The sequence below is a fragment of the Pleurodeles waltl genome, chromosome 5 (assembly GCF_031143425.1).
Source record: "Pleurodeles waltl isolate 20211129_DDA chromosome 5, aPleWal1.hap1.20221129, whole genome shotgun sequence".
Lineage (NCBI taxonomy): Eukaryota > Metazoa > Chordata > Amphibia > Caudata > Salamandridae > Pleurodeles > Pleurodeles waltl.
Window position 1 is genome coordinate 517830291 of NC_090444.1, and position 21916 is coordinate 517852206.

At 42.7% G+C, this 21916-nt stretch overlaps 1 protein-coding gene across 1 annotated transcript in view; it reads right to left on the reverse strand.

Annotated features, from left to right (window-relative positions):
- CRNKL1 (crooked neck pre-mRNA splicing factor 1) overlaps positions 1-21916 on the reverse strand; it is a 101812-nt gene that overhangs the window by 77336 nt on the left and 2560 nt on the right. The gene's annotated exons all lie outside the window — the stretch shown is intronic.

Here is a 21916-nt window from a genome sequence, read left to right on the forward strand (position 1 = left end):
TATCAACTTCCCCTTCTATGGCATTGCCCAGATAATGCAGCCTTGCAAAGGAAATCTCAATGGATTGAACAAGATTAAAATGATTCACAGAAGTGTGTGTTTGGTATATGAGTGCAGGTAGAAATGCAGCTGTTACACAAATGTATCTCTCTTATTAAAGTTCGGAATTCATCCAGTTACTCAAAGGTCAACAGCCCAGAAAAGAAAACAAGTGTTAAACATTAGCATCCCAGATGAAGAGCTTTTATGCTCACAAAGACTCTTCATTTTCCCATCATCCCCTACAGCCCATAAAACGGTCATCTAACGCACTACTAACCCCGCTACCCTTTCCAATCATCCATATGAAGCAGACACATTTTTTTATAATTGCAACTTTATAGTCTTTGGACCGCCATTCCACAACAGGTGTGTAATTGATCATTTTCTTGAGAAATAAGATTAGAGTGGTCAAAAGATTATTTTCCCAAACAGATTCACAAATGCACAAAAAGATTTTTATCAACAGAATTGCAATCAGATAATAGGCATGATTAGTGCCTGAACTGTTACATCAATAAGAATCTAAAAGTTTATTCATTTTGAATCACCCAGATTCTTGATTGTATAGTAAAGCTGAAACAAAATAGAAAATGACAATTTAGCAGGGGTGCCTGGCTAATACTGGGCTCCACTGGAGCAACACCAAAACTGATTTGCACAAAGCAGGTCTCTGTCTAGAATAGCACAGTGGGTGAAAAACAGTGGACTGAAATACAGCACAGAGCGATTGCCCACAGCTGTGATTAATTCAAGCATTCCTTTCCATCACCAGGCTGTTTTTGCACTAGGCGCCCTAAGTGTAATGGGTATGCTCAAACGTGGGTCCCGTGCTCACTGTGTCATTGACTTAAACTATGCCTCACAGATGAGACTTAAGTAGGTCGAAATGAGTCTGTGGTACCATGTAGAGGGGGACTGGTCTAGGAGTTCGGGCTGTAATGTTCCTACTGGAGCAGAATCAAGACTGATTTTCATAAGGAGGCCTCTGTCTAGAATGTCACAGTGGCTGAAAAACGACAGTCAGCGGCTGCGAATTATCAAAACATTCCGTCTATCACCTTGCTGTTGCAGTGGGCAATTATCGATGGCAAGTAGAGTTTACCAAATGATAAACCAAAGACAGACATTCACTTCAAATCTATTAATGTTCTTATATTTTGAAGACCCAGTCTATTAGAGATGTATTTCTCTGGACATATTGACAGATGTAGAACAGATTTACAAAGTTATCAAGACCAATGGTAGTCAGGGGTTTTTCACAGGGTAACATTGTTATTATACTGACGGCCAAGGCATAACTCTCAAAGAGCCAGTAGAGAAGTAAGTAAAAAGGATTCCTCTAAAGGGCTTCAAACACAGTAATCGACAAGTTAGTATGTGCTTTACGTCTTTGCTATATGATCTAACCCAGTGGTTCCCAACCTTTTGACTTCTGTGGACCCCCACTTTATCATTAATGGAACCCAGGGACCCCCACTGAATCATCATTGGAATTCGGGGACCCCCACTGAGTCATTACTGTATGATTGGGACCTAATTTGTCAATATTTTTTTATTTTTTAAGCAGTCGCGGACCCCCTGAGGAGGCTTCGCGGACCCCCAGGGGTCCCAGGACCACAGGTTGGGAACCACTGATCTAACCAGTTTACACATTCTGAGTTGGCCCTATATAGTCTATGTTGTAGTAACCATAACCCTTGGGGAACTTACACAATGTGTTTTTAATGACAAAAAATAGCTAGATCAGTGGGATGTGCTGCTCAAGTCTTCAGTTTGGTCAGTCCACTCTCAAAGCTATGGTGGCTCACAATACGTTCAACGTAATGGCCTCCTGTAAAGCTAAACAAATGACACGGTAAACCAATTGCAACCTTGCTCTTCTAACAGACATTGTCTGACATGCGGGTAGAGTTGTTCAGGGGAACCATCCCTCATTTATACTAAAGGCTCAGATCAGAAGGTTTTCCTTACAGTTTTTGTTACAAACCATTTTTTTTTTGGCTTCGAAGCCTTCTTACTAGTGCGCCCATCTAGTTCTTTTATCAGCAAAGAACTGTTGGTACCACATATGTTCTCTTAACATAGGTAATCAAAAGGATTGTAGGGGCTCTCAAGGAGTCAATTGCATGATGGGTCGCATCCTGTATACTAGAATGTTAATCTCTCTGTGGACTTCTTCATCCTGAAGGCTCACACGCTCAAGAATTCAGGACAAAAACACTGTCAATGCCACAGCCTTTCCCTTTTGTAACCTATATAAAGAACAGACATCTAATAATACAATAAATCTTCGCTAAACACCATTTGCTGGTTGACAGTTCCAAAGCTGAAAATGTCTGTAGCACATCGAGGCTGAATAGATTATTACATTAGGCAGGCTGTTCTTTTAAAATATACGAGCGCTTAGGAGTCAGGTTCAACTGTTGTACATCCTTGCCATGTACAGCCCACAAGGAACATGGCACAGAACAGTGGCGGGCAGGTTTCACACTCAGGTCAGCAACAGGCTCTGAAGCCCTCATGATAACCCCCAGCCTTTCCAAGGCTGACTATATGGGGGCTTGTAATCCCCAGGTGCTGTCCTGGTGGTTTACAACCGCCGGGAGTCAGCCTGGCGTTGTCGGCGGTTGGACTGGGGTGGCTCCTCCACGATCATAATGTGGCGGTCTGAAGACCTCCAGACTCATAGTGAGGCCCTTTATTTGCGTGTCCCCGTGTCATTCTGCTCGTATGCGTTTGTTTCACTGCTCACTGAGTATATCCACAATTTCTTCCTGAATTCACTTCATCCAAACCGTTAGTTCTTTTGCCAGTATTAACTTCTACGTAAAAGCATTTCTCGTCGAAATATTATTCGCTCCCAAACATGTTAAATACACACGCCTCATGGAAGCCATTCAACACACAAGCATATTGCAAACTCGTGGGGACCGTACAGAAGCCGGAGCGCAATACGTTTTACACTGCACAGTGCCAGTGACAGAATACAGAAACTTCTTCGCGAGTGATTTGTCTTGCAGCGCAGTTAAGGGACAGTCTGGAGAAGTGCATGTTTAATAATTCTTTTTAAAACTAAACCTTGGACGTTGAGCACCATCTGCTGACAATAAAGAGTCACTGCACCTTTCGAAACTTCATCCCATTGACCTAGCTAGCAAACAGTGAACCCTGGTCCCAGCCTGCCAGACAGACAGCTAAACGATCAGAGCATTTCAACCGATTAAGATTTTTACAACTGACTTTCACTCTGAAATACAAGCTAGAAAATCGCCTATCTGCATAATAATCAATTATTAATGTTAACCTTTTGTGCAAACATAACTTACATCAGTTGCTGACACAGCGAAGTTAGCATGCATTATTGAGTCGTTTCACCGTTATTCACTAATCTACCTTGACTCCATGGTAGTCAATAAAACCACGCAGTTTAAAAAACATGCCGTGTGAAAACTTTTTTTTTTTTATAACAGATGAGCCTGGTTTGTACGCCAGCCCTACATGCTATCCAAAGCGTACTTATCACTCATCATATCATTTCCATCAAATAAGAAGTCATTCCCTGGACATATTTCATACATTTTCTAATGTATTTTAGGATACTGTAATTAAAATACGATTAGCCCCATCGGTCCGCTACTGACACTTACGACAAATTCAACAGATAGTCAATCACCCATGAGAAAAACATGTTACAATTTTTTTATTCGCATTTTACATTAAATATATCTCAAGCCAACACAATTATACAATGTAGGGTAACCTTCAAGGACAATGAAAAGCTACTCATCATTGACGGCGTTTTGGCATGTCCATGTCTCGGTTTGCATTCTTATATTTTTATATTGTTATTACTATTTGTTTATTTTGGATAAATCAATCCATAAACTACAGTACCAATAGATACAAAATTAAAAAAAACAACGCGATAGCTTAATATAATGTGTGATGTCAACAAACACATGCAAAGTGCTAGCGCCATCTCTCTGAGAAAAATAATAGATACATTAAAATAGGGCAAACTAGATAATAAAACCGGCTTTAGGCTTATTAAACACACTGACAATGATAAGTTCCACAAAATCCATTAAGTCATAAGATCATGATAAAAGGGGTAAAATAGAGACACGATCAGATAAAAATGAGATTAAGTGCAAATGCAAAAAAGTACTATAATAAAGGATCAACCGGTATTGTTAAACATGTATCGTGCCTTCGACTACACGCGATATGGCTGCGAATAAGCCAAGCAGTATTTAAAAATGTAGTCACTGCAATAACAATCAGGCTCGTGTCAGTGCGTAATATATGTAATACAGGGCCAAAATGGGTGAATCCCGAGCACTTGCATATGGATACGACCCATTTTTAGGGTCAAGCCTGCAGGTGCAAGCGCTACTGCATGAGTCTCGCGTACAAGAGTCTGCTGTGTTTAGTACAGGGCTTGGAGCCCGTCTGTTGCTCTCCATTTGTTGGTTTGCGTGGCACTCTTCTTTACAGCCTCATAATTCGTCAAGGCACGTTTGGCATCACTTCCTTTTCTCTGTGTGGAGCAGGGATCAAGCATTTATTGATGCAACATAATTAGTGGCAGTCCGCTGCTCCCGACGTGATCGAGGCACTATTTGTTCTTTTAAACTTTGAGTGCCCTGCAAACTGAAAGATTGTGACTGGCAAAAACGTGCCCAGCTGGCACAAAATTGTAAACTTTTATTTTTTAAAGCTAACTTTATTTTATCAAGTCGTCTTTTGTCCGTTTTTTCTCATGTTTTCTTTTGTTTTGTTTTTGTTCGTGGACGCTGTTTTCAAAAGCTGACAATTTACTTGTTCGAAATATGTGAGGCCCATTGCATTGCAAATGCTTGATTTACAAGGGAGTGCATAAGTGGGGCAGAAAAAAGCATGGTGGTATAGAGATTCATCAACTGAAGTGCAGATGGGGCACTTGCTGCTACTGCAATATTTCCCACCCCATTTGGCACAAAAGCTGTTCACAGGAAATACCCCATACTTTCATTTGAAATATGGTTGTAGAGGGATACATCCTGGAACAATATCAAGCAGCTATTCATTTGCGGTGGTAATACTGATGTCTAAAAACAGGTCAGTTAAGCTCCCTGCCTTCACCCCCCCCTTCAGTTCTCACAGCCAAAGATGCTCCTTTAAGCATTCTCTGAGCGAGGAGCGAGAGACTGACATAGCTTTGTCTGGGTTGTCCAAAAAGCGAGGGCAAGCCAATCTCATAAAGCATGGATTTAAAGTATATAAACCAAGGGATGCTCTCACAACCCAGGGTTCTTAAAAGCACCTTGATTGTGGTTCTGTAAGAATCCAGCTCATCTGTGGACCAGAGCCTATGCCAATACATGATGGGTCAGAGCATCCGACTAAGTTAAATGGGTATATACCAATATCCATAAGTTGAGGAAGGTGAGGAGCACTCTGCAGGAGATTGGAGGGGCCTCCTAACAAACCTGTTTTCAGCCTTGACCGGGTCATCGGCCCTCACACAGCCCAAGAGCTCAACACCACAAAACTGAGGATTTTGCATTTAGGCCATAGATCTCCACTGTTGGGGCAAGGGGGAGGCCTGGACTTTTTTTTTAATGCGTTTTAATCACTGCACCTAATTCTTGCACAAGTTTCAACAAACTCTTGCCAATGTGCTTGGACCAACTCATCTTATGCGTTAAACATAACCCAAGCTACACAAACTCTTGAACTTGCTCCAAGGGCACACTCTGTACCAAAATATTAACCCTCTCTGCTTTATAAGGATTGAAGACCATAAATTTAGTTTTTTTAATATTACACTCGAGGCCCCAGGCACTGCAGAACCTCAAGAAGCAATTAACTACCACCTGCAGGCCACGCAGAGTTTTGGAAATTAAGAGAGCATTGTCTGCAAAGATCTCCAAAGAGATTTTATACAATTTAGGTGCGTCATTGCAGGGAGGTCAAGCTCCTTTGCTAGATCATTATTGTAAAGTGTGAATAGCGTAGGTGCCAGCACATTCCCCTGTTGGGCACCAGTCATGACCTTGAAGGGGTCCGTGAGCTCTCCATTATTCCAATATCTAAAACGGCAGTGCTGGAAGCTGCAACCTAACTAGAACAGATAAGATGTTATCCATTTAATTCAAGACCTCTCGCAGCTTATCTCTCAGAATAGAGTCAAAGGCTGATCTTAAATTGACAAAAAACAGATATAAGTGGCCTTAGTATAGGGTTGCAGTTTTCCAAAAATATGCTACAAAACTGTATAATCTGGTCAACAGTACTAACACTGCTCCTAAATCCAGTATGCATATCTGACATCATAGTATTCTCCTGAATCCAGTCAGTCAATTTCCCTAGAATAGGATGGGAGAATAATTTCTGTGATGCGTCAATCAGGCTGATGGGCATGTGATTCTCGGGATCATCTTCCTATCCCTTTTTAAATATTGGGACAATCCGAGCAGACTGCCAAGAACCCAGGATCGGGCCACCTTCCGAGACGGAACGAAATAACAAGAAGAAATAGGCAGTCCAAATGTCAGGTTCCGATTATTACAGGTACCAGGATCGGGCAACCTTCCAAGACGGAACGAAACAGCAGGAAGAAATAGGTGGCCCAAATGTGAGGTTCCGATAGTAACAGGTCCTCAGGGTTGGAAATGGGGCTAGGAGCTTTATGGAGAGGGATCAGCTACACTGTCTCCAAGATATCTTTGAATTGGGGAGTCAACGTAGTGCCTTCCCTCCCTAAAGGACTGAAAGGTACTTCAGTATCACTGCATGTGGAACTAGGCTTAGCTTCATAGGCCTTCTGGAAATGGTTCACTGAGGTCTCGGGTTGTATGTTATAAACCACTGTGAAGTAGAATAATGAACGCCAAGGGCAACTATATACTAAAATGATTTACTATCCCCTGCTCTAGCAGCTGTTACCAGACATTACTTTCCCATGCTGATTTAGCCTGTGACAATGCATCTATATGAGTTTTCCTAGCCCAGGAATGTCAATTCTATTCCCCACTTTTAGCGTTTGTATAAGAGTGGATCTTGCCTTCCTACAATGTAGAACAAACCACAGAAAGCAAGAATGGGGTTTAGTAACCTTGCTGCATTCTTACTTATGAGACTTTGGAGAGAGATAAACAGTTTTACGTGGGAGTTAGAAGCAAGAGCAAAATCTGGGGCACACGAACCAATGGAAGTCAGTAATTCTAGGGTGTCAGTGACCTGCCCATAGAGCAAAGCCAACACCTTCGAGTCCCTACAGACAAAGACTCCCATTTAAGGGCCTGCTTGTCGTTCAAGAGGTCTAAATCTCCTGGTAACTTGGAGATACAATCCTGATGGATAAGTGGCCCAAACCCCTTAAAGGTCAAGTTAAGAACATTATGGTCAGTGTTATGGCACTCAACCACCACCAGGTCTATAAGGGAAGGCAATAACTGTATAGATAAAAATATATAATCGATACAGGATTTTTACTGTAGACGCTTAATAGTGAAGGCACCATTATGATCCGCGATGGACCTGCCATTTCATGCTCTGAGGCAGAGTTGAAGACATGGGCCCATCAGCTGGCTGAGAGCCACCGTGCACCTTTTAACAGGTTCCAACTCTGAGAAATACCCCATGCCAGCTTCCTTTGTTATACTGAGCAAACTAGAGCCCAAGGGCTCAAAGGTTACGTTGAAGTCACCAGCAACAACTACGTGGTTGTTATGAGGAAGGGAGTCAATGGCATCCTCTAGAGTTTTTAAGAGTGCAAGATGGTCTATTTGCCCCATGCGGCCTATTATAAACATTGAAACTGTAGTAGGAAAAAACACCCCTGACAAGTGACAACCTCAAAAATGTCCAAGGAATTTACGTCAACCCTTGTGATAGAACAAGCTAGCAAATTCTTGATCCATGTATTTAAACCACCTGCAGGCTGTCCCGACCCCGAGAAATGGCTGGGCAGAAAAATGCTGTACACCCAGATGTGTGCATTGGTACTACACACCAAGTTTCCTGAAGTTTGCAAAGATCACATGAATTCCAGGTTTCAAATTGAAGGCTTATAGTAGGGAACGATGAGCAAGGATCCGCTAGGGAATTGGCTGCCATACCTCATGTGAGTCAGCGCCCCTAGGCTGGGATTGAATCCCATCGTTCCCAACTGAGGTACTGGGTACATGGTGTTTCAGGCAGACATTAGATAATACTGGAGTTGAATATCATAGCTCTATATTTTTATATAAACTTGAAACTTTACATATTTGTCAGTGTAATCAGGAGTGAAGAATGAGGCGCCTCTCATTAAAGATGCTTAAAAAAACCAGTTACCAATCGGCAGTGTTACACTTAGGCAACTGTTAGTTTAAAAATCAGGACCCTTTACTATCACTAACCTAAGCCCCAAATTTATGAAACAAAAAAAAGACAATTTGTTGAAATTGACAACTCAATGCGGTGCTGCAAAGCATGAAGTCAGATCTAATTAATCAAGCGCTAGCACCTAATTTTGAGTAGCTCTTCAACCCCTGGCTCAATAATGCAAGATTTGTATTAAAACATGCTCCAATAGTTGCAGAATTGTTAACAACGAGACTTATCAACATGCATTTAAGCCATCGCCTAGAACTACGCAACAGTGTGGTAACATTTTTCCGGTAGTTCCAGTCACAGCTACCAGGTCAAAACACCACATCGTGCAAAACACACATACATCTTCCCTTATCCCTCACCACAAGTTTCCTACGTCAGTTAAGGTGTTTTGTTTTAAATGTAGTAGTCTCCAAAGCCCCTGTGGTAGCAGACAAAAGGCACTGACATCAGGAGTTTTGCTGAAAGGGCTTAACATGGTCCAACACAGAACTGGGGGCTGATGCTCCATTTCCCTAAGACAGCACTTGAAGCAACACTGACAACATCCCATGCACATTTTTTCACGGCTCGGCAACACATTGTGATGTAGAGTAGCCATGGGCAACATTATAGCATTCAAAATATGGGCCTCCGTACACACATTAAAATAATATTCACACACAATGTACCTGAATAAACACTGGTATTTTATGCATCCCCCTTGTGGAATAATTTTACAGTGGATGTGCATTTATATCTCCTTGTGTATTTGTACTGTCACCCTGTTCAGGTATTCTGCCCCACCAAGATTACCTGTAAAAGGTTCATTAGCTTCATTTTTTCAAAAAATCACAACAACAGTATCTAGTCTCCTGAAACTGAGTAAGAAGAGATCCTTTTGGAATTGTGGTCCCACAAGAGCTGAGATTCTCGGCCACTTTCACTGAACCCCAAGTTAAAAAAAAATGCTCTCTATTCAGCAACAATGCTCTTCAGCTGTTGGCAGTTCTTAGGAGAAGACTGCATATCTTTGGAGAAGTCTTCAACTTATCAACTCGGGCACAAAACTGTTCTTGGTTCATTTTTTAAGGGTGGTAGACAAGGTGTACTCTCGCTTTCTTCAGGTTCCAGCATACAGTTTGTTCTTTGATTTGAAACCGTAGGAAAGTTTAAAAGCTGGACAAACAATGAAAAATAATTTTGCTTTGTGTCAGCGATATTTCGTTGTTAATTGGGATTGCAATTCATAAGTGAAAACTAACACTTTAATTTTGAGTGCGTATTGAAAGAACTCAGAGTTTTCTGACAGAAACACAAACAGAACAGGCAATACTGTGAAAGAACCATAACATTGTTGCACCAACATAACACGCAAAAATGAAACCTATTGACAGATAAGGCTTTTGACAGAAAAATGCACCCATGTCATTTGTATTCGGAGATACACTCAGTGAGCATCACAATGGTGAATCTCTTGTTAAAGAACGTCTTCTTGTTAAGACTATTTCTATAACAAACTGGTCTTTGGCACAGCATGTAGATATTCATGACTTGTTCATTACTTTATTCAAGTGAATAATGAAATCTAACAGGATGGTTTTGTTGCTTCTAACACAACTTCAGTAAATAACCTGCCCCATCTCCCCAGGTAAATTAGGATTTTGTGGGGAAAGTAGTAGTATATCCTTATCCTATTCGATTAGTCAAATAGTCCAAGTCTGACTAGTCAACTAATCCAGTTCTTTTCCCTGCAAGTGAGCTTGCAACATGCCTCCTTCTTGATTTGCCTTTTTTATTTTACTGTATTTGCTCCCAACCCACATGCTCTAGTGCCCAAATAAACTCCAGCACGTATTACGTTTCTTGCTGAGAGTTAGACAGCCACATAAAATTGCTGGATCCCTGCTGCCTCTTGGATTATACATAGAGAAACCCATTTTCAAGCCATAAGATCTGGCTAGTGTCAACCAAGGTACTGCTGCCACTTGGCACTCTCCGAGTTTTGCTGCAACCCATTCCAGAGTCTGAAGACTGAGGGCAGCACAACTCCACCACCTATGGCATCTGGTACTGTGGTACATTTACACCTGCACGCCCCTGAAGACTAATCTACAATGCATTTGGTAATCTGCTGACAGGTTGCTTAGACAGTCTTCCTGGATGACATTTATTGTAAGAGAATTTAGTTGAGTAAACTCGTAGTAATGAATAGGAAGTTATGGTCAGCAATATTTTGATTCTTTTAATATGGAGAACATGATCATGGATATACACAACAATAATTTAGAATATTTTTTCAATCCGAGGGTCAGTAAATGATAATCATTTTCCCTAAAATTATGTGAAAGCAAATAAAGACCATATTAGCACACTGAAGTGTTAAGAATAGCTCCCACAATAGTACACCATTTATAACCCACCGGCTAGGAGGACAAGGTGCAATGACCCATTAATGGCATCACAAGCGAAGAATGGAATCTCTTCATAAAGAACTAGTGATATTTGGAAGCATAGCCTAATATAGAACTCTTCTTTATAATTCTCTACTGTTTATATTTCTTAACCTTGTGAAATGTTTTTAAGGAATAAAACTCTTGATGCAAACAATCCATTTTTGGATGGGCTCTCAGCAAAACTGAGAAAATAAATGTTTGTATTTTAAGCCTGTTATCAAGGCTAAAATCCTACTTCAAATCTATCCCTAGCAGAAAAATAGACAGAGGTGGCAGGCCAGTTCCTTGGAGTCTAGGGAACATGTGAGTTGCACCTGGAACTTTAGGGACCGGGTACTACTACAAGCTAAAAACCTCCTTTTTAGGCTTTGACTCTCAGGGTATAGTGAAGGCAAGCAGTTAAGGCATAGGTTCAGCTACTGTTAACACTAGAAGGGCACACAGACATTATAAGTAACCAGGTTGAGAAACATAGAGGCAATATTTCATTCAGCTGCTAACTATTATGTTCAACACAATCACATGTGGACTGTCTAACTCTTCAAAGAGTACAAGGGTATCCTGAGCACACCCAAATACATCCACCATCAAAGAAGCAATCTAATATATGTTGCAGAAGTCCAGTGTCTGGGCTGGCGGGGTAAAGTTCAGAACGTTCTGTGGAGCAGCTTAAGGCAACTGTACTGCTCCGTCAAATGGGCATGCAGCTGCGTTGTGTTGACGAGCACATGCCGAGGGTCACAGACACATGCAGTTGGAATTCTAGGTGGACAAGCACTGCAAGCTCTGTGCGAGGTCACAGTCAGTTGAAGAAATACAATGGTTACTCTGCAACTTGGTTGGCTGCTGACCTTGGTTGCTAGAGCACATGGCAGCTCTTGTAGCAGAAAGTGTGTGTGTGCGGTGAAAATAAGAATAAGGCAAGACCTTTGTGGTCATGTGTTTTTTTTTTTTTTTTGTGGCAACCACACTAAGAGGACAATCACTTCCCCAATGCCAAAAATAACCTGCACAGAAATAACTGTGACCTGGAGAAGGAGGAGTGCCTTAAGCAAGCCGTCTGGCACAGCTGTTTGCCTTTGAGATGATAAAGCTTCTCTTAGTAACTCATGCAAGCATGGATGAGGGATCTTCTCTTACCTCATCTAAGGCATACCTCGGGTCAGGCTTTTACTTCGACAGTCTCCCATCTTAGGAGCATTTCACACTTCAGATAGCGATCCTCGCAACAGCACAGAATAAACTGTTCTTTCATTCTTGTGTGGATAAAGCACATTCTCGTCTCTCAGAAAGTCTAGCCCCCACCCCCCAACTTCACTTCAAAGCAGCAAAAGTATTTTCTTAGTGTCTCGATTAGACTCTGGGGAAGAGAGGCAACGATTCTATCCCTTGTGAAATCCTTCTGGTTGGAAACAGAACTACAGCTGAACGTCTCTTGCATACTCCATCAACAACAGCACTGACTTTGGTTTCACCTATAGCAAAACGGTTCCTCCAGGTTAGAATGCTATTCCACATATCACCAAACGAGGAACACTTTGCTATCTCTAGATTTGCATTATTTAGCTTCCAACTGATGTTCTGCTAACCCCCACACCAATCACCTTTACTTTACTCTTGGTACAGTTTGCCAATAACATGGTAATTTTGGTCTCAAGACTAAGGTTGTAACCAGAGTATGACTAAAACCCAAACTGCATAGTTGGGTGTGAAGGGTCTAGTTTTGAGCAACTAAGGAAGATCTGTGTAGGGGAGTTATTTCTTTTTGGATAGAGAAGCCAGTCAGGCAGGAATGCCATCCTTATGTCATTTCTCTGCTGAAAAATACAAATAAAGATGTAGTGAAGCTTGAAAATTAGGACACACTGTATGCCTTCATGCTAAACTATGGATGTGGGAGCGGTTCTCCATGATTACATAAGATAAACCTTTAAAGAAAATTGTGCAAAATATAACGCTCTATTTCACAACTAACATTTTAGCAAATGTGAATGCTCTAACTTCTGAAAACACAGTGCACACAGTAAAAATCGTGAACTCTCTTGTCCTGCATTACAAACCTTGAGTCAAAGTCACAAACCTTGTGACAAGAATTCCTTGACTTGAACTGTCAGACTTCTCAGCCAGCATAAAATATACCTTTACCTCTATTTGTCATAGACACACACAAATACAGACTGACTTATCTGGGTCACAACCACTAGAATAATAACACACAAAAAAACTGTCTGATAAGGATACAATGGTAGTAAGTCAATTTTCAACACAACACTGCTTTATAGGTTTATCTCTTCTATATAAATTATATAAGAAGTGCAACAATAAAACCACCAATTTTGCACAAACCACAAGATCCCAATAATAGTCGTGTAAATCTGTACTTATTAGTCATGTCAATAATATACTTCATTAACTACTACACAAGAACATATTTTAACAAAGTATCAACTTATCTTTCATAATGCTTCACATACTAGCTACAGCAGCTTATTAGAGACAATGTTTATAGTTTAAATTGTAATTGTTTCCTAAATGCACCCATGTAGAGGTGCCAAAATGATAATCGTTCATGTTTTTATGTCTGACATACTAGAAGTATCAGGCTTAAGTAAACCGCATAACATATTTGTGCTGGTCTGGATGTGCGGGAGGAGAGAAAGGAATTAAAAAAAAAAAAAAAAAAACAGGAGAGGTATGTCCTGGTTGTTTGTCCCCATTAGCCAGAATATCAAGCAGGAAACCCTCAATAAGGAGGGGTGGGGGGAAACAACACTGGTGGAACAGAGGTCACAATGAAAAATAATGGTAGGGAAAGACGTTCCTACGTTTTTTGTTTGTTTTGTTGACACAGGTCTTATTCTTTATTTTTCTTAAAAGCAAAAAACAGCTCCTCGATGTTTAATCTTCAGCTTGACATGCAGAAGCTATTGAAAAAAGGAGAGGTATCCTCCCACACTGTGAGCAGAGAGGGAATGGGCAGCTGAAGAAGCAACAAGCATTGGGAGGCCAACAGGTTTCACATTTGTGATATTTTGGCTTTGCCAGTGGTTTTTAGTCACGCAGCACAGAATCTGTGATGCTGTGCAGAATGGCTAAAGCTAACAACAACAAAAAGCCCTTGACACAGTCACTGAGGTCCCTTCGTCAGCACGTGGGTGCTTTTTCTCCTCTTTAGTTACTGATCCAAGTTAGGTAGCTAACTATAAACGTACAAAGCAATTTATTTTAACATGGGTGGGCATGCTACCCATGAGAAGGGTGGGGGAAACAACGGAGCAACAAAGCAACATGGGGAGGGAGGGGGCAGCAGACAGCAGGAGGAAGCGCAGGCGAGACATTAAAGCAAGATGAGAAGGGCGGGGTGAATGGTGAGGCAGCACAAAGAAGGTGGGGGGGGGGGGTGAACAGGGAAGCAAAACCGGAAGGGATAGCTGGAGGAGACACAAAAGTAACAGGGGAGGGCAGAAGCAAAAGCAACACATATGTTGGTGGAAAACAACACAGAGGGCACAGGTGGAGGGAAGCAATGAGCCAAAAAACACACAGGCAAGTAGGAGAGGTAGGAGTGCAGAAAGAAGCAGTCAGGTAACAGAACAACCTGGACTGCAGTGGGAAGGACAAACACAAAGGGAGATGGCTGGAAAACACACACACACACACACACACACACACACACACTTTAGTGAAGTGATGCACACAAAAGAAAAAGTGGTACTTGAAAAGCAAGCAGTGATGTCAACTTATCAAAGAGACTGTAAAGAGACAATGCTGCATGGTAGCTACAAACACAAGACTGACAAGTGGGGACACACACAAAAAGCAGATAAGAGTTAAAAGAAAGAAAACCAATGGTAAATAATGGGTGGGCTCCAAGCCCCTCTATGTTCTCGATAAGCCACAATCTGCCTTGCGACAAGGAGCAGATGGTGTTTAGTAGGCTCGACCTAAAAAGAAACCCTTTCATCTTGTCAGGGATCTCTCTTTCTCAATTAACTATTAATGAGTGAAACAGAGGGGTTAACAAGAATTTATATTCGAGACAACGTGACAAAAGAAGGACTGTGTTGTATCTTAACTTGCAGGCTTATGATGGCACTGACATTTGTTGGCGGCTTGTGGCATTGGTGCCCTCATGGAATGTTGATGCTAACGTGCTTTGCACGCGTGGGTTTGAATTCCATCCTTGTCGGCAGTGTTAAATGTAGACACCATCACACAGGAAAAGGTTTGTGAGCTTTATTCATTCGTTAGGTCGCAGTAATCACAGTCAGATATCTGCACACACTAATGGCTCAAACTGTCCTCACACGTTCCCCCGTTGTCTTCATGGAACACTGGCATCAAAATTTCATGAAGGAACCAATGCCACAAATCAACATATTACAGTGCCATCAAAAGGTTTCTAAGAGTTGCAATCCTTTCCTGCTTTTCTTACTACTACTACTCCTAACCTTAATGGCAGTACCTCTAGGATCCCTGGGTGGGGAAATGCACTGGGCATCTACCTCCTTTGGGCTAAGACCAACCTCTGGGAGGTCATTACCAAGGAGACAATCTCAGGGGGAGGGAGGGTCTGGGCTGACTACCACCCTATGCCAACTAAAGAAATCATCACCCCATCTCTAAAGTTACCAAGGACACAAGTCTAGTAGTAACTTCACCTGGGTCAGCCCTTACTCTTTTGGTTTCTCCTAGCAAAAACTGGTCTGGGGACGTTAACATGTCATGCACAAGGTTGTGGCTGGCACAACTGTCTCTCACGGCAGAGATTGTGATTCCATTCATCTTCATGGGGTGAAAGTGTCTTCAGGAATCACCAACTAACCCTATGGGCTCTTTTCTTGGTTAAAAGCAACTAGGATATCCTCATCAGAGGAATCCTCGCTCAAGGCTACACTAGTAATCCCAGTGGTACCCTTTCTCCTGGTACCCTTTCTCCTGGGACAAGCTACGTCCCCTCTGTAGTTCCCAACCTGCTACAATCGAAGCAGGGCCTACTATCTAAGAACTTTTTAAGCTCTGGGTCCCCACTAATCTGCTTACCAGAGGTGAAGTGTGTCTTGATCTCCTCTCTTTTTAAGATTCAGGGTCTCTGAGGGATTTTCTTAGGTGGATTTATTACCCCCCCTTTCCCTGCTCTGGGCCTACCCACTCCTTCTTGGGATCACCCCCCTGGGTTTTCTTAGCTACTAAAGTCCTTACCCACTCATCTGTACTCTTGCCCTGCTCTCTAGGACTAAAAAGCATTGAATCTAACAGATACTGGTTTAACTTCTCAGAGGTACAATTTGTAAGAGTGTGTCCCTTCACCATTAAATTGTATAAGCTCTCATGGGCATAAGCCTTTTTAACCTTTATCCAGCTATCTAGTGACTTCACCGATGCATCCTCAAAGCCCACTCATGTCTCTGTTGACCCCTTTGGTGTGTTCCTCCTCTGGGGTAAGACTGAATAGCTCAATGAGTGCCCCTTTCATGTGGGTGTAAGATTCTGCCACCTCATCCTCGAGTTTAAGTAATCTAACTATCCCCACTGTTGGTAACAATTCCCACAACAGGGCCCCCCAATGTTGTGCACTCACCCTTCTTATCCTAAAGGCTCTCTAATAGGATGCCAACCACTTTTCTATGCCACCACCTTCTACAAACTTTGGAATGAGCCCCTTGGGCAACATGGGTTCATAGGCACCACTAGTATGCCTCTTTAACTCTTTGTTGCTGTCACCATTCTCTTGGGTTGCTAACCCCTGCTTTGGCTTTCTCACCTGTAGGATTGGTGTTTTTGCTTGGTGTGCCAAATTCTTCTCCTAAATCTCTAAGAGGGAAAGCTGGCCGTCCAAATATCTGGATCCCCTTGCAGATGTAAAGCTCCTCTCACACACAGATAATGACCCATTTACTGATCGTACTGTGGGAGCCACACTGTTGTTAGCCCCCTCAGTTTCAAAAGTATTTGTGCCATTGGCCTCTTCATCACCACTCTCAGAGGTGACTTCCACTGCCAGGTGGGCCTGGACCATCCTTGCCTCTTCCCATGCTTTGAGGGCTTTATCCAATTCCTCCTTTCTTACTGTCATGCTGAGGCCCATTACCTTTCTCCTGCAGATCCCTTTCAAATTGTTGATTTTCAGTAAGAGCAGGTTAATCAAGTTTATTGCCCCATTCTCCATCTTTTATGCCTTGCATAAACTTTTTGCCACTTAGGAAAACTGGTTTTCGATTTCTTTGGCTCTTGGAAATACAGTGCCAAGTGCACGCAAAACTTTTGTCAAACTTCTGAAACTGTTACTTCAACTCTACTCAGTTTTCTTTATGTGATAGCCAACTTATTAATTGACTAGGACAGCCAAACACAAGTTTTGGATCCCACTGCTAGGTACCAACGTGAGGATGAGGGTGTACTACATAATATGGCTGTGGGGCTTTAAAGTGCATTACACTCACAAATACTGTCTTGGGCCCAGTCAGGTACGTTTACTTAACCTTAAGTTCAACCCTGGGTAGCTGTGGCTGTGAGCAGTAAGGCTTAGCAAAGGAACAATGCATAAAGCATTTAACAGCACCAAACAACAGAATAAGAATATCAAATAATAAGAAAGACCTGGCAGATTTTTCTTAAAGTAGAACATATTTTTATGTTTTTTAGAGTCCTTGATCATCAATATCCACCACAGGGGACAAGAGATATGAATTTTTAAAGCAATAAATAACTTTGGTATCAACCTCAAAAAGCATTGGTCAATATAAACTTTTGAAAATGTTGGAAGAGTTAGTCTGGCAAATCTGACCAGAGTCGGACGACCAATTCCGACACAACAGGTCTAGGAGATCAGTAAGGATACTTTGGACATTTATGTTGCCACCAGAGCATCTTTGAAGCAAAATCCAAACTTTGCAGGACAACCGTCAGACAACAATGGAGTGGTCCTGATGCAGAGGGATGCAGGCAAAGAATGCTTAAGGATGCTTCTGAGGCTGTGCTGTCGATGGGGTTCCATACTGGGTGAGATGATCGTCTTTCACCACGGGCCTTGTGGTACCACTAAGTCCTCTTTGCACTGGTAGAAGGGATGCTGTTGCAGGCCTCCAGTTCTTGTAATTCAGCTGTCAGGCTGAAAATGTATGGTGGGGGATAGTGTCCCTTAGTTGCGACTAATCAGGGAATAGACAGCACCCACGGGTCCAACTATTGGTTATCTCGGCTAAGCCTTTTGAAGTGCCTGTAGTTCAGTAGCGGCAAAACTTGTGCTGTGGATACCAGACGATTTGGGCTCTTCTAGCTTTAATGTCTGTGGCGCTATTGCAGGGGGCCAGTCAACTGACCTTTGGAGTCATTGCTTCGATATAGGGCTGGGAATCAACTTTTGCCCGAGCCAGAAACTCGGGACATTGCCCAAACCCTATTATCCTAAGGTGCAGACGGCGCAGTCACACTGACATTGCAATCTCTCTTTCTGTGCTTCTAATGGCTGTAAGATCGTCTTTATTCCATCCTCTCTCCAGATCTGTGGTGTACTGAAGTCTAGGATGCCAAGGGTGCTTTATTTATCCAGGAAAGTGCCCTGAGGGGACAATGCAGTCACCGGTTAATGGGTAATGGGCTAATGGGTCTCCTCTTCGTAGGGGATGTAGCTCCTGTATGGTTTGGCATCTGGCAAACTCAGAGTGCAACATTCTTGCCCCTTCCAAGATGGCATGACCCTTCCCAGGTCGTCAGGGGGTATGGCTACCTACAGCTGTACACCTACAGGAAAACCAGCTACAACACCGGGTTTCCCTCTCTGTCCCTGTCTCCAACCCGTCCACAGGAGCCCTGCTCTAGGGTGTTATCACAATTTGCCCTTCAAAGACAGCTTCCCCTTTGAATCTCACTGTTTGGGCCAACACCCCGAATGGCCCTCCTGGCGGAGGCGGTCAAGCCTCACTCAGCAGCTACTACCTTTGTTCCTGACCCTGGGAGTTGTTCACACATCTCTCCTGGTAGTCAGAAAGCTGACTGTGTGCCGGGGCCTATGTGAAGTGACTGGACTAAGTTGCTTAACTTTAAAAGTGACATAATTGTTAACTTGACCACCACTGTCACTGAGGTCTGGACAGCAGGCCTCAGTGCACTCTCAGAGTTGAAAAGTGGAAAAACAGCAGCTAATCGTCCAAATGTGAGTAAAAAGTGGAGGAAAACCTGCAAAAAAAAAAATAAAAAAAAATAAAGCCTGCTTCCTTACAATTACAAAGAACTGACAAAGGGAAACCAAACGAAGTTAGTGGCACATCATTGTTTGGTTTTCCTTCCACCTGCTATCAGCTGTGCGTCAGATGCAGTGGCACTGACACCCAAGGGTCCACTAAAACCTGATTATTGTTATGCTGTACTACCCAAAGAGCAATCAGGGGGGCATTTTCCTTGCCTGAACCAGAGATAATGTCAATGATGCAACGTAATTAAACAGAAACATGCATTTTTACTTTGTAATTATTTGGGATTGCTGCAAACCACCTTGCAGTACACTCTTACAGCACTCACTGCAGCTCCTGCAGTATGCTTGAGATTCCTACTGCATTGTATGTCACACCCCACTCATAGGGCAGAGAGAATTTATAGAGCCCTAATCATGGTCTTGGAGGTTGTTTGCCTTTGTATGTCATTGGGTCTGTCCTACAATAGTGCTGCAAACTGGGCTAAGTGCATCCTTTTCAGCATGTGACTCAGGGTACCGCAGAAAAGCAGTCATTGGCTTTTCAGGGAGGTAGTGTGGGGGTTCACAGGCACAATAACTTAATGCCGAGCACAGTGCTTGTCTTTTTAAGAAAAGGAGATACTTTTAATTACACAACAGTACTTAATACTACACAGTTCTATCTAGTGTACTGGGGAGGGATCCTATTACGATTCTCCCTTCTGACACTACAACCACTGACTTCTCTCAAGCTAGTCCCCCCAGTGACAGTCTGTGATGGCTTGTACTCTCCCCTCAATTGTTATGGAAGTAGCATTAATTAAGTTCCTGTGCAGTGTCAACTACCTCACACATCAAAAGTGCACTCAATTCTCGTTTCTGTTACCCTTGGTGAAGTTGTGAGTAATGTGTTTAATCTCTCATGCTCCCACTGAAAAGATTTGGTGGCCAGGCTATCCTCTTTCAGACAGAGGCCTGTAGCTAGAGAAGACACTGTTGTCAGTGTCGCCAAGGAGGCCAGCACAGACACCAAACCAGGGGTTTGCCCGTGTAACCCCACCGCACCAGGGCTATCATTAACAAGGCATATACTCTCTAGAGGGGGGGGGGGGGGACTAACCTTATTTCTTACACTTAAATAGATCTTTATTTGATTTAATATTGTGAATGTATCACATCGAACTATTCAGCCACATCTATTGTTATTAACCACATATTTCTCTGTTTAATTACTTGTGTGTAGAGTTTGATAACATTTTGCGGCAACAAAAATATAACAATGAAGAACGTATAAATCAACACAATGATTAAACAACATAATAGTGAATGGTCGAACCAACCATCATTACTATGTGTAGGTGGATGAATGACTGTAGATACATTTTTCTACCACCTCCCCTACTAAAAGAAAATTTGGAGAGACATGGAATATATTTGTGTGTCTGTATATTGCATCTGACATTTTATTGTTGCTGTGTATATCATATTATAATGTCTAGTAACCTAATATAACAAAGCATATAAGCCATACCGTATATGCTTTGTTATTATAATATACCAAGGAGGCCAGTAGCAGCTGTGGGTCCCGCCTAGGAGGCTAGGCACAGCTCTCCTCGCAGTACACAGATGCCTCAGCTCAGTTTAGCACCCAGCAGAGGCCCTGCTGGTGCGGATTGAGATGAAGCAACTCTGTCCAGCGACAGAGGCGGAGTTAGTCTTGACTGTGCTATTCGCTGACTTTAGTATAGGTTATGGTCAGGCTGGTGCAGTCACCTAGGCAGGTGTAGCCCCGATGGGGACAACACATGCAGGTGCAACCTTGACGGGTACAACGCAGGCAATTGGAGTCTCAAATGGGTTGATGCACTCACAAACGCTTGAAGAAGAACTTTGAAAGATCATGGGGACCCTCTGTAGCACGGGTCTCTAATGGCTTTGGTATCAGGCATTCAGTTTCCTCTGGACGTCCCTCAGTCCCTGGGACCCAGGGGACTTCTCTTCCTGGACAATCTCTCCTCCTGAAGAACCAAGCAGACTCTTTCCATCTCTCAGCAAGCATGCAGGGTTCTAAGGGGCTAGACAGAAGCTCGGCTCCTCCAGTAGAAAGCACAGACTTTAGATGATTTCTCCCTCCCCTCCCCTATTGTAGGAGACTGGCTGCAAGACAGACACCAGCCCTGGTCACTCAGCAGTCTTTAGAGTAATTTGCAATGCACACTGTTTTTTGGGCCTGAGGGTCTTTGAACTGGATCTAAATTAGATGGTTTTACTCCCACTTTTACACACATTGTCTAGAAGATCATATTGAATATGTCTCCAACTTCATAACCTGTTTGGAGTGGTTATCCTTTCAAGTGTCCTTCTCTGGTTGCTTCTGAGATACAGCCTTTGTGTGTAGTGATGTTTCTCACAACAGTTAACAGTGGAGGTGGGTCTCCAAACAGGAGCATCCAAAAGACAGGCACAATAAAACGAGAGGTTTCAGCACCTGCCCGTCATCAGCCTCTCTAAAACAGTAATCAGAGATACAAAAAAGGGCAGGGCTGACAGGACATTTTTTCACCTAACACAGCAGAACCTGCAGCCACACACTTCAACTCTACCATCAACCTAATGGCAGTACTCAGGGAAAACTAATCAGCAAGCCCATACTATCAAAACTCCTCATGGAACGTCTATGTTAACCCTCCTAAACTCCTCACTTCAGAGTCTAAATAGCCACCCTGCAAAACAGCAATGCAGGCAATATACCGCCACTGTCTGGGAAGCTGTCCTCATCCTCGGTCTTAAGCCAAGTTTAACAAGAGGTATCCAAAATCGATGCAACTGATTTTAGTACATCAGCTCTCTTACACTCAGTCTTATTACTGCACATTCACTGCACCCCCTACATAGGTACACACAC